General features: G+C 43.2%; 1 protein-coding gene across 1 annotated transcript in view; it reads left to right on the forward strand.

Moving 5' to 3' along the window:
* Window positions 1-14,425, forward strand: part of MPP7 (membrane protein, palmitoylated 7 (MAGUK p55 subfamily member 7)) — a 225,280-nt gene that overhangs the window by 421 nt on the left and 210,434 nt on the right. The window lies entirely within an intron of this gene.

The raw sequence follows: 14,425 nt of genomic DNA on the forward strand, positions 1-14,425 counted from the left end.
CGGGGAGAAGGACCTGCTGATAAGCGGTGAGCAGCCCGGCGGCTTTTTATTTTTTTAAGCGAGAAAGGTGTCTGCACTTAGATGGTGTGAGTTACACATTCCTGGAAACGGCGCTTTGCACTGCGTTTACCCAGGCACACGATTTACTTCTTATTTATTATTTTGAAATTCAAAGTAGCCTCTAACGTGAACTTACTTGGGGCTTTTTTCTTCCGTGACAAGCAGACCCAGCAGTGTGACTCACCTTTGTCTGGGCTGCAGTGGGGGCCGGGCGGTTGGGGTGAGGCGAGGATGCCGAGCTGGTGTGGAAGATGGTGGGGGTGGGATTTTTTTTTTTTTTTTTTGCCTCCCTCCATGGGTGGGTGTTGAATTGCGATTCTTATTTCTTTAAACGTTAGCATTCGAGTAATTATAATAATAAAAAACCTTTCTAAACATAGTCTCTGGGCTTTAGGTTTTAGGGGGCTGCACCTGCTACCCAGGCAGTAGTACTCTGCAGACAAATCCTAAGCAGTTGACTGCAGTGGTGTGATTCACCTCTAATGAAGCACCTCGATTGATGTTACCTTTTCTCTGACGTGCTTAAAAGCCTTTTCTCGCTTTCCATTTGTTCACAAGTGAAATGAAGGTCACGAGTTTGAGTAGAAATGGCACAGGGAGGACTCTCGCAACGGTCCTCCCTTCCAGGTGCACTGCATTTAGGTCTTTTAATTGAGCAGCTCACCGCACTCCATCAATATTAGTATTCTCTTAACTCTCCGGAAGCAGGTAGTGCACCCCACGCCCATTTTGCAGGTACATAAACTCAAGGCCCTAGAGATGAGGGGAATTCTGCCCCAGGTCACTTGACTTCTGCTCTTACACACCTGTTAAGGGGTTTAATGCAGGATCCAGGAAGATACTTGCTGTCAATCAAGCTTCTCTGCGTGCCGGTTTGGTTCACATGCACACCAGTCAGAGGCGGAGATGGTTATTTCCAAGTGAAATATTCTCTTAGGCTTTTTTTTTTTACTTCTAGGTTGCTAAGATAGTTTGAATTTCACCAGAAAGGTCATTTTTCACACAGGCAAGAAAACCTAGAGGTGCCATCTCTATTTTAACCTAGTGAAAAATTTCTATTTTAAGTTTTGGGAGGTTTTCCACATTAGAAAATCTTTTCTTTGTTTGCATCTCTGGCTTAGCATTGGGCTTGAGTAGTGTTTTCTGAATTCAGTTGAATTAGTTAATATTCATAAGGCAAATAAGAATGAAGGGTAATACATTTTGGTTATGATTTTTTTTTTTGCAGGAAGTTTTTGCTATAAATTTAGAAGTGTCAAACATGTAAAATCCTCTATCCTTTGATCAGAGTAACACAAGGGAGTTCAAGGATTAATGGCAAGTAGGTTTAGTTGGATGGATGGGAGGGACTCCTTGAATAATGCCAAGGCGTGGGGAATCCTAGGGAGTTGTTAGGTTATGTTAAATTTATTAGTCATCAGGAACATGGAAATGCCTTATTTATTACTGAATGGAACTATTTGATCATGAAGTAACCCCTTGTGTTCATGGCAGGTGCTCTGCTGGGTGGAACATGTACATTTTGAAATAACTTATTTGTTAAGTAAAGCATCCTTCACATAGGCCTTGTTAGTCCAGTTCTGATTCTGTTTACTCATTTGTTCTTTTTTGCACTCAGTATCTTTACTTAATTTTTACTCTTTTGGTCAAATTAAAATTTCTAGCACCCAAGCAGAACATTTCATAAAGAAACCTTTATCATCTGCTGATTTGTACAGAAAGTGAGCTTTCTTTTGATAAGCATCTCTTGCATTGTGATGTGGGAGGTTGGAAAAAGATTTATTCTGTTTGCAGAGTGGTGGTGGTTTAGTCGCTAAGTCATGTCCGACTCTTTGTGATCCCAGGAACTGTAGCCTGCCAGGTTCCTCTGTCCATGGGATTTTCCATTCAAGAATACTGGATTTGATTACCATTTCCTTCTCCAGGGAATCTGCCCAACCCAGGGATTGAACCCCACTGTCCTGCATTGCAGGTGGATTCTTTACCGCCGAGCCACCAGGGAAGCCTTGTAGAGTATTTACCTGTATTCTTACCTAGGGATCATAGCCCCCTGTGATGTTAAGGGTTTCTACCCTTCAAAAAAGATTTAATTACAACATTACAGTACTTCCACTAGATGGTGCACCGGGTGCTATTTACTGCAGATTTCAGGTTTTTTTTTTTTTTAAATAAGCATTTCACTGACAAAGATACAAACGTACAACAGCTGTCATCACTGAAGTTCAGACAGAATTGCAATGAGTGATTTAAGTCAGCTTTATTAAATGAGATTAATTGGAAGGACATGGCAGGTGAATTTAAAGTAAAGGAAGCTGTTAGTAATTTTAGAAATAACCTGTGAGAAAACTGGTTCTTGCTGTAGACAGGTACCTGGAACAGTGTCAGTTTATTGGTCTTTATTTCTATACACTTGAACCTGTTTGTTTTTAATGGTTTGTGTTTTGTTTAAATCTTATGTGAACTATGATGAGCTATTTGAGTGTGGTTTTATGCCTCCTATGAACAAACACATAAACGGTTTTTTTTCCAGGCATGTAAAACTGTTTTTTTGCTTTTTCCTTGAATGCTCACTTAATAAATCTTTCTATTCTTTTAGAAAAACATGATTATCAGCTTCAAGTAGGAAAGAGAGAGGAGCTTTCTCCCCTGGAAGGCAGGAACTGTTGGCTTGCTAGTTACTGGTTAATTGCTGCTCACTAATTGTTATAGGAGGGAGATGAGAAAACATAGCTGCTGCTTTGATAATGCCACACCAGGTATAGAAATGGTAGTGGAGAAGAAGGACTAGTTAGGGTGATTGCATTTTGTGAGGTGTTGCAGAAAACACTGGACTTTTAAAAGGCAAGATGAGCACTCAAGTGGGAAGGTCTTTGGCGGGTGCTATGTGTCTGTATAATTCAGTTCCACTGACTTTACGTGGGCAGGAGAGCTTTGGTAATTTGGTATAATTTCTTGGAAGTAGTTCTGGTCATCAAGGGATTTGATGGCGCTTTGGGAAGGGGAAATAAGTTGGTGACGCTCCTTCTAGGAGGGAAGCTCCTGGCAGAGCTGCCAGCTCTTGGGAGAGTGTGGGCTGGGGCACGGAGGGTGGGTGGTTGTAAGCAACGAGGGAGATGAGAAAGCTGCCCGAGCGTGGGTTTCCTGGAGTTCTCTGCACCTGAGCCCACAGAATCAAGTCTGAGCATTCTCAGTCAGGATTATAGCGGCTCCAGGGCCAGGCTTGGGCCACTTAACGCTTCCGTCTTCAAATTTATGTAAAATAAGCAGAATCCCGAAGTTGGTAAAATGAATGACTTTTGTATGCAAGTGAACAGCTTAAAAGAATTATTTAGCGTATGTTAGGTTCTAAAATTATGGTTCAGTTCAGTTGCTGAGTTGTGTCCAACTCTGCGACCTCGTGGACTGCAGCACGCCAGGCCTCCCTGTCCATCACCAATTCCCAGAGTTTACTCAAACTTGTGTCCATTGAGTCAATGATGCCATCCAACCATCTCATCCTCTGTTATCCCCTTCTCCTCCCTCCTCCAATATACTTATTTTTGATAATGTTCTTCTACTCCCTCTGGAAACAGGCTTTATTAGAAATAGGTAGCCTTGAATATGGAGAAGGCAATGACACCCACTCCAGTACTCTTGCCTGAAAAATCCCATGGATGGAGGAGCCTGATAGGCTGCAGTCCATAGGGTCGTGAAGAGTCAGAAACGACTGAGTGACTTCCCTTTCACTTTCATGCATTGGAGAAGGAAATGGCAACCCACTCCCAGTGTTCTTGCCCAGGGACAGCAGAGCCTGGTGGGCTGTCTATCGGGTCTCACAGAGTTGGACACTACCGAAGTGACTTAGCAGCAGCAGCGTAGCACTTTTGCTGTAGTTTGTATGTGTATATGGGAAAAGGGGCTTCCCAGGTGGCTCATTGGTAAAGAATTGCCTGCCAATGAAGGAGACACAGGAGACGCAGGTTCGATCCCTGGGTCAGGAAGAGCCGCTGGAGGAGGAAATGGCAACCTGCTCCAGTATTCTTGCCTGGAAAATTCCATGGAGAGAAGAGCTTTGGTGGGCTGCAGTCCATGGGGTCACAAAAAGTCAAATACGACTGAGCAACTATACGTGTATGTGTACATGTGGCAAAAGTCTCTGGTCAGCTTTACCCAGGATTAAAAACTTGCTGGTTGCAAGACAATGCCTCTGTATGTGTACTTAAAGCAGTTTGAATCTTGAGAATCAAATACTTCTGAGAGTTATAACTTCTTTTTCTGGCACTTGGAAGTTTGTGGAAATGATGTTGTAAAAATTTGGAGTCGAGCCAAAGATAAAATCGTTTATGGAGCAATGGACCAAGACTTAGGAAGTTTCTACAGCTGATATAGAATCCACTTTTTCTCCTCTTCCTAATATGGCTTGTGATTTGACTTGAAGATTCTTTTTCGATCTCTGTGCTCTTTCCACGTTTTGAATTTAGTTCCCAGTAAGGCCCATCAGAGTTGACTGTTTTTTAGACGATTTCATCAGGGTACAGTGTTCAGGGGGAGGAAATGTTGGGCTGTGGGCAGTGAGGAGAGGAATTAATATCATTTTTATCTGTTTAGAGTATTTTTAAATAGGATCAAAATTTCTTATTTTGGAATTTTCAAAATGAAATCATTTCATTTTTAACATATACAAAGTTGAGTATAAAAACTTTAAGCTGAGGTTCTCAAACTTTACCATGTCTCAGAATCACTGTGGGGAGGGATTGTTAAAATTCCAGCGGCTGCTTCATACTCACAGTTTTTAAGTTCTCAGGTCTGGGAATAGGCCCTGCGAATAAGCATTGCTAATAAGCTCCAGGGTGATGGCTGGCGATGCTTCTGGTCCAGGACCACACTTCGAAATCCACTGACATGATTCCAGGGGGAATGTAAATGTAGTGGTGAAGAACCCAGACTTTGACTTTTGAAAGATCTGGCTTTGAATCCCTGCTCTGCTACTTAGTACTTTCTTTGACAACAGGCAAATTTCTTACCTCTGGTTTTCATTTCTAAAATGGCAATAATGTAGTATTATGATGTTGAGAGTATCACATGACCTTGAATGTATGTAAAAACTCATATACGACAGTGCCTGGAGGGTTATAAGCATGCTGTAAATGCTGGCTTTTAGTCATACAAATCAATTAGTGAATGAAATACATAGGATCCTGAATCTTGTAAGTTGAAGTATGTTCCTTAAAGACAGAAACATTTACATGTATTCTCATTTCCCTTCAGTGTGCTGTGGGAGAGATATATGAATGCTTGACTTCTGTTTAATGAATGAAGGAGCTATTTGTGGATCCTAGTAAGTTTAAGAAACCTTTTTTAGGGACGTAGAATATTCACATTGGTAGTATGTTTTTTTCCCCCGCCTTAAAAGATTGAACTCTTTGGTCAGAATATACTGGAGTTTAGCTATAATCATTGTAGTCCACACTTTATAGAGCAGGCATCTTAAAGGTGGCTTTTAGGCATTCACTGCAGGAGAGAAGTCATCTTTTGAATACCTGCAGGCTCCCCTGGGGAGGGGTGACTGCCATTGATGCCCTGGAGGCATTCATGGAGGTCCCACCCCAGCTGCTGGACACCCCCCCCCCTCCATCACCAAGAGCCCACCTCTCTCTGGCGGACATCCCCCAACCCCCAGCCCCGCATGCCATCACTTCCTGGCACAGACACCCGTTTATTTCCGTTGTAGCAGTTGTCACATGCTTACCATAATTTTATCTGTTTCCTCTTTACGTTTCCTTCATTGGATGTCAGCTCTGAGGGTAGGGATCTGGTCTTCACTGCTGTGTCCCCAGCGTGGGGCACAGTGTCTAGTGTGTGACTTGCTACATACTGTGATGGGTGTATGAGGTGGTCGGGACTGGGACCCTCCCCAGCTGAGGGTGCAGACTGGAGTTACTGGCCCTCTATCAATACGGGTTCAGGCAGAGCCACTCATGTTGTTTTATTGTGTTTTCCCCCTCCCCACATCAGCACTCTCTCCTGGGCATAAATGTAATTTCATTGAGTTCTGCCACGTTATTACCTGGGCTGGCTGTGGCTTGCTCCTACTCCCTGCGTTCTTGCTAGCATTTGATCATTTCTGACCTTATAATTTTTTCCAATCTGATTTCACAGATGGAGCAATCTTGGGCACATATGTTACTGTTCTGATTGGCAATTCTCTGTTTACTAGTACAGTTAAGTATCCTGTCAGATGCTGCTTAGGTGTGTGGGTTTTGCCTTTTGTGAATTGGCATTGACATGTTCTTTGCGTTGGGTTTCTTTATCTTCACATGTTTCAGCCTTAAATTACAGCAGGTTTTTTTTTTGTGTGTATATTCTCAATGTTAATCTCTTATTAGATTTTAAACAGTGCAAATATTTTCTTAGCCTTTTTTTGCATGTCGTTTTTTTTATTGAACAGAATCTTAATTTTTGTTACAATTTGATCCATCCATTTATTCCACCTTCCGGGTCTTGTTAAGGACATATTTCTCCATTCTTAGTTAACAAAGGTGGGTTTCTAGTTTGTTCCAGTTCCACACTGGTTTTTGTTTTTATTTTCGCTATTACAACTTATTTACGTATTTTGCTATGTGGAAGCGTGTCCCATCTGTGCGTCTTCAAAATTATTTAAGCTGGTGGTTTTCAACTCTGGCTTTATGTTAGAATTAACTGGATAGTTAGAGACATGCCTGTTTAACCCAGATCAATTGAATCTCTAGGGAGTGGAGCTCCGCAGTTGAATTTTTAAAAAGGGCCTCGGGTGATACTGACCTAGGGCCATGGTTGAAACCATGTATCAGAGAGACCTATTTGCGGTGCAATAATAGATAGAGAACGGACTTGAGAGAGTAGCATTGACATATGTGTATGGTGGGAAACTGCTGTGTAAAAAGGGAGCTCAGCCTGGTGCTCTGTGACAGCCTAGAGGGGTGGGATGGGGTGGAAGGAGGCTCAGCAAGGAGGGTACACAGGTGTACTTACGGCTGATTCACGTTGTACGGCAGAAACCAGCACAACATTGTACAGCAGCTGTACTCCAGTTAAAAAGAAAAAAGGAAAAGATATTTATGGTTTTTCAATACAGTTTTCGTTTCTCCACATTCTATGTCGTCTTTGTTGGATTAATTCCTAGGTATATCAGTTTTCGTTTCTGTGTGAATGACACTTTTGACTCCTGTTCTCCCCATTTTTTCTCCCTTGTGGAGGGAATCCTGTTGATACAGATGTGTCTGTATGTATTGATGTAAGTCAGTTAGCTAACCTGTCTATATTTAACCTTTTTTGCAGGCCTAGCAAATGTGCTGAGTCTGTTGTATTTTAACGGTTACTTTTTCTTTTGGGTGTTCTATGAAGGTGATTATTTCATCTTTACATAATGGCCGTGTGTCTTTTCCTTACGCTTCTCACCACCTTGCTCTGTGTTTGGTCTCTCACTGCATTTGTCTAGACTTGTGGTGATCAGTGAAGATTAGCAGGGATAGAGGCCACTTGATCACTTTAACACTCTGGAGGGAATCTGGCCTTAGTTTTGCCTTTAGTTGGGAGATTTCATTTTTTACAGTTGTATTTGATTTCATTAAGAAATATGACTTCATTGTTGCAGTTTAAAAAACGCGAGAGGTAAGCACAGAATTCTCTTCCTGATCTTGGCAAGGAATCCAACCTAGATGGTGTATAGCTCTTAACCCAGAAAAGTTACGGTTGTCTGTATTGAGGCTTTTAAATTAAAATTTTTAAGTTAAATATTTGATTATTTTCATCAGGCTCTTCCAAAGTAAGTTGTGTATAATGACTCCCCTTAGGACAAACCTGAAGTTGTTCTGCATCTTAAACTGTGAATTTAAAAAAATTTATTCAAGTATAAGATATACCTAGAGAAATGCATACACCAGGTACCTAGAAATATGTAATGCAACTGTCCTAAGTGTGCAGGTCACTGAATTTTCACAAAGCAGACACACTGTGTAACCAGCACTTGGGTGAAGACACAGAACATTACTGGGACCCTGGATGCCAGTCTCCTGCTCGTATTCACTATCTTGACTTTTAACCACGTGGGGTTAAAAGTGCTCTGCCACCTGCTCCTGCTGGGCTGCCAACTTTTGGTGCTTCCTTTGAAGGAGAAATCAAAGTCACCTCTGATAGCTCCTTTGAAGATGCATGGCCTTGACCTCCGTTCTCACAGCTGCAGTTTTCAGACCTTTGGTCACAGTATGCTTCACACTCTTAAAAATTATTAAGGATGTTTTTGTTTGCATGGGTTGTATCTATTAGTATTTATTGGCTTGCAGTTTCAAACAGGAAATTTTATTTATTTTATTTAAAGGCACATCCTCTTAAGGTTGTCACATATTTTTAATGTCATGGATGTCCTGAAAGGTTCTTGAGGAGCCCCAGAGTTCCTGGATCCTGAGAGCAAAGAGCTGGCTCCTGACACCTCCAGCATAGCTGAGCGCCAGCCCCTCATTCTGCTCTGTCTCCTTGGGGTGCTGAACCAGATCCAACCTCTTCTCTTCCTCCCAAAGTGATCTTCTTAGAAGCAGGAACTTGCTACATCTTGGCTCAGCAGGGCTGTATTTTTTCCCAGCGAAAGAAAGCTTAGTAACACTAGGAAAGCAAACATTTCTGAGATTGGCAATTCCAGACCTGTATGAAGGGGCCCATTTTTCTCTCTTGACAGCATAAGCGCATCTGTAAACATGCTATTACTTGGCTGATTTTCCTCTTTTAAGATGGAGATAATCACAAAGAAACCTGCAAGAAATGTCCTGTGTCTGTGTATCAAAAAATATTTGCTTGGTGACGTCATCATAATTAAAAAGAGTTATAACAGGTAGTAACCTGTTGTGATGCTTTCAATTTAATGTGTGGTTTAACCTGTTCTTCTGTTCTTTTATTTCCTGTAAATGGTAACCTGATCTTGATTTGATTCAGTGTCTATTTTTTGGGACAATATTGCTTCACAGTGGTGTGGTGTACTTGTAGCTGGATTCAGACAATGTTGGTTGTCTCTTTGTAATATTCATGGTCGTTAATAATCATTCTCTAGATCCATTATTTTATTTCTCAGTCGCTCAGTTGTGTCCAACTCTTTGTGATCCCACGGACTATAGCCTGCCAGGCTCCTCTCTCCATGGAATTTTCCAGGCAAGAGTACTGGAGTGGATTGCCGTTTCCTTCTCAGGGGATCTTCTTGGCCCAGGGATTGAACCCGTGTCTCTCGAGTCCCCTACCTTCTTTATCATTGCTCTGCCTGGGAAACCCCTTTATTTTATGAGGGGTTTGCAAAATGGTGATATTTAAATTCTGTCTCCCTTTCTAATTTATTAGGATATCTTTATAAAGAGGAATTATATTATTTGAGATATAGTTAGTATAGAAAAGCAGGTTAAATATTCGGTTTAAAAATTAGTTTTCAACAGTATAAGATTATAAGAGAAGCATGTTCAGGATGAAGAAATGGTTTCATCATTTTTCTTTGAAACAGCAGCCTAAATTGTGTTGGTTTGCAGAAGTAAATCCAAAGGAAACTATGAATAGAAAAATCCTTTTGTTGTATTCTTAAAGTAGCTTAACTTATTTGAAGTAAAAAAAATAATGGTAGACACTTCTTGGTGGTGTTAGGGACTTTTTTTTTTAGTTAAACCAAGACTTTTCTTGCCTCCACAGTGATGTATTTATTATGTATGACTATCCGTTCATGTATCTTACACTGTATTCTGAGACCAGATTTGAAAGTGTAAAAGGCACCCTGCCTTGAAAGTGTTGATAGTGCAATAAAATAGGTGAAAAGTTGCCCTTTAAAAAATTATTTATTTATTATTATTTTTGGCTGCACCAGATCCTCATTGCTGCTCGGGCTTTTCTACAGATGTGGCAAGTTGAGGCTACTCTCTAATTGCAGTGCTTGGGCTCTGTGGCTCTGTATTTATTACAGTATTTCCCCCTCTTAAAAATTTATAATATTGAGAAACAGATGATAGAAAATAAGGAGTTTCTTAGGAGAAACCGAAAGCGGTAGGTGACATGTTATCTGGGCTACAAGTCAGATGGAAGTAGACAGTCTGTTGGAATTCGGGTGAGAGAAAAAGGGCAGGTGCTTCCAGTCTCTCCCGGCAGACTTTCACCCTGCTGCCCGCTGGTGCCAGCCGTGAGTGGAGCAGGTCCTTCGGCTTCAGGTCAGGCTGGTTTTCAGCTACCCCTCCCTCCTCACATTCCATCTCATCACTTGAGCGATACTCAGTACCTAGATGACAAAAGATGATATCAATATTTGTGTACGTTTGTGAAACCCCTCGTGGCAACTGATTAGTAAGAGCTGTCAGCAGTGGGATTCTTCAGACCTTCCTCTTCTGTGTATTTCAGGTTGGTGTCCTTGGAAGAGTGTACATAGTTCACGCACTGAGGTTTGTTAACTTGTTTTTGGTTCAGTGTCTTGAACTTTGTAAATGACAAAGAATGATGTTGGATTGGCTTCTGGTGTTCTCCATGTTTCTGATCTCAAGAGGACTCTTGAGCTGGGTAATTAAATGTACTCTTTTGTGTATGAAGCCTAAAATATCCCTCAGGGACAGACTGACTGGTATGGCAGGACTGCTTATCAGAATAGACATTTTCCTGTCTGAGCCTAATTGTGGACTTACAAAAGCCTCAGAACACTTTAACAAACTGGGGCGGACTTGGAATTTACAAATAATAGCCAATCTCATGCTGTCAACCAGGCACTATGCTAAGCTAGCTCTCTTTAGATATTTATGCTTAATTCTTACAGCAGCCCTTTGAGTTATTGTCATTTTTATTTTACAAATAGAAAAAAAAAAAAAAACAAGTCACGGAAAAGTTAAATAATTTGCCCTGAGTCATATAACTAGGAAGTGATCAAGCTTGGATTCAAAGCCAGGTCACCAGTCCAGAAAGTAAGAGACTACCATATGATTTAAATTCATATTGGACTTTTTCTGTTTTATACGTCTTCAGTCTTTTTTTCTTTGGCTTCTTATCTTAATCTGGAGAAACACAAGTCTGACTGACTTTGGCCAGCGTACTAAAATTTTTCACCACAGTGCACCCCTCAATAACAGAAATTTGCCTAGGAGAAGGCTGAGGCTCTTCAAAGAGTAGCCCACCGCGAGCATAAAGTTGTTCTGAAGTTTTTGTTTGATTCGACAGATTCAACATCATTTGCCATTGTGTAACATTGACATTCCAGAAAAGTGAAAAAGTATGAAAGTGTTAGTCACTCAGTCATGTCCGACTCTTTGTGACCCCATGGACTATAACCTGCCAGGCTCCTCTGTCCATGGAATTCTCCAGGCAAGAATACTGAAGTGGGTTGCCATTCCCTTCTCCAGGGGATCTTTCCAATCCAGGGATCGAACCCAGGTCTCCAGCTTTGCAGGCAGATTCTTTACCTTCTGAGCCAGCAGAGAAGCCCCAACATTCCAGAAAGATGTGTCGTTTTCATGCCCACCCTTCATCCTCCACAAGAGACCTCAGTTGGAGAAACAAGTTTGTCGGACTTTGTGGTGATGTCCTGGTCACAGGTGGGGTTTAGATAATGCACCCTGTTGGAGTAGTGGGGGTTGGATGGGGAAGGAGGGCAGAGGGACACTGGCGAGGGGGTGACTTGGTGGGGGCGCTGTGGCAGGGGTGGGTCGGATGCAGATTTGGGTGGAATGATGGAATGGATTTCATGCCAGGTTGGGGAGCTTCGTTCTCCTACTTCTCAGACCGTGTAGCTTCTGCTCTGCTCAGTTTCTGCCCCTGGCTTTTCTCCTTGCTCCTGTGCCTCAGCTGTGGGAGTGGCTCCATGGATGTGTGTATGGATGTCCTTGGCCCATCTTTAGCCGTCCTCCCCACCGCATGCCACTGCCTGTTATCTCAGTTCTGGCCGTCCTTTCTGTGTGAGCGACTCTGAACTGCCGCAGTGCCAGCAAACTCCGGTCCACTGAGCCCACCTGAGACTCATTTTTGGAAGCAGGTGTGCAGTCGCTTTGTGGCATCACCTGGATGTTTGAGTGTCTCAGAGTTAGCATTGATTTGAACTGCTCTTTTGTCTAAAACCAACGATGACCTCTTTAGGCCGTCTGTGGTTGGCTGGGAGAGAACATCTGGGAGTCCACTGTGTATCCCACTCAGATCCCTGTCTTATCAGCCGAAGGGACAGGACTCCTGGAGGGTAGATCTGAGGCAACACTCAGGTGGATCCCTTTCTCTGGCCCGTGGTTCCCTGGGCACCTACCTGTAAGAACGTCAGGGCTTGTGTTGTGTTCCCAGGAGGGCTGCAGGAATGATCCACGTGCTTCCTTTAAGGCATTGTGTATGAACAGCAGGTCCTCTGAGTTTTTCAGCTAAACCTGTCTTCCTCCCACCCTGTGGGGCCCCCAGGCTGAATTCTGAACGGTGACTCCACCTCCAGTCTCTTGTGTCCTAGAGACTGTTTCTCCAACTCGCTTCCTAGTTTAATTGATGTTTATTGCCTGGGTCACTGAAAATCTTAAGGCCTTATATCGTAACAGTTAAGAATGTAAACTATAAGACAAAAAATATTTTTGCAAACCTCCTGATTGAGGTATGATTGACATACAAAAAACTGATGTCTGCGATTTATTTGGTTTCGAGATTCACGTATGTCTGGAAACCATCACTGCACTCTGTGCCAGGAGCCTATTCATCACCTCCAAGAGTTTCTTCCTGCCCTGGCTCAGATGGTAAAGAATCTGCCTACAGTGCAGAAGACCTGGGTTCGATCCTTGAGTCAGGAAGATCCCCTGGAGAAGGGTATGGCAACCCACTCCAGTATCCTTGCCCGGGGAATCCCATGGACAGAGAAGCCTGGTGGGCTACAGTCCATGGGGTACCAAAGAGTCAGACATGACTGAGCACCTCAGCACAGCACAGAGGGCCTGGAGGCTGATGTTCTGTTCTTTGTGGTTGTCAGTGAGCAGATGCTCTTGTGTCTTCCTTTTTGCTGTTTCGTGGCTGCTGCTCCTCGGACACCACTTCTGCTTGTCTCTTGTCCGGGCAGCTTGGCCAGCGCGTCCCTGCCCTTTAGCATCCCTTCTCGACCATGTGGCGGTGCAGATGTGATCATCCTTTGTGGAAGTGGCCATCCATGCTTTGGCCCTCCCATTCTAACCCTGTGACTTTCAAAGCCTGTCCTATTTAGGCCCGCTTGTGGTTATTTTCCATTACTCTTTCTTTCTTTTTTTTTTAACTTTACAATATTGTATTGGTTTTGCCATATATCAAAATGAATCTGCCACAGGTATACATGTGTTCCCCATTACTGACCTCCTACTCCAGTCACAAAGTTGGGTATATTCTGGGACATGCATCGCCTTCCATGTAGTCTGAGCCAACATCCTGGGCCGAGTCACAGGCATGTGCCCACCTTCTGACCCCTGACAGTTGAGATTTTGTTGTATAGAGGTTCCTGGGTTGAAGATGCTCAAGCCTCGGTCCTCATACCCCCTCTTGGCTGGGCCCTGGCCTTATGTTAGAGGTCTGGAGTCTAAGCAGTTTCATTGCTCTAGTATTAAACTGGAGTCTAGAGCACTAGAAATTGCACCATCTTTTTTATGCCGAAACCCTATTAAAGGTATTTTGTTCCTGGCGGTGTGAACTGCAGCATCTTTGTGTTGCTTCTTTATATCTTACTCTTCGTAAAACTTGAAAGGGCTGAGTGCGTGCACAGTAGTGTTGCCTTTTATGTGCCTTTGTCCTCTTAGTTTAAAGGATCTTGGCAGTTGCTAAAATGAATCCCTTGTTGATTTAAAAAAAAAAAAAGGAGGATACAAGATGCAAGAGCTCATGTGTTCCTTGTCCTCTGGAAGCCCTGGGTTCAGCCGTGTCGAGTCCCCTGCTGTGCTCTGGGTACAGTGGGGAAGCCCCAGGCCTTTGTCCCATTCAAAAGGCCTGACCTCCATTGAATGTTCTTCTTTCCTGGGCGCCCATGGTCATCCTGTGTCATAATAATCCTACGGGACCATTTAGCTAGAGTTAAGATTTGATTTCCTCGGGTTTGGTGTTAGGGGCACTTTAAGAAACAGAGGAGGCAGCGTGAATAGATGGACAGACATGTCCTTGGAGGGGGCATTGCCCTTATGCTTATGTCCTCCTGCCCGTCTGTTTTCAGGGATGGTTAAGAGAGTAACTGGCTTCTTCTAGAAGCTGTTGTGCGTCTCCATGGTGAGCTGAGGAGGAGCCCAGGAGACTGGTGCTGGGTTTCTCCTGGAGGAGAGGTGCCTTTGGGCTTCCCCATGGAGGACTGGCCCTGGGAGATGCAGGGGGCAGGACAGGGAACCGGGAGCGGATGGAGGTGGGAGGGAGATGAGTTATGTAGCAGCTTCTTCCT

This window comes from Bison bison, unplaced genomic scaffold, assembly GCF_000754665.1.
Source record: "Bison bison bison isolate TAMUID 2011002044 unplaced genomic scaffold, Bison_UMD1.0 scf7180017864461, whole genome shotgun sequence".
Taxonomy (NCBI): domain Eukaryota; kingdom Metazoa; phylum Chordata; class Mammalia; order Artiodactyla; family Bovidae; genus Bison; species Bison bison.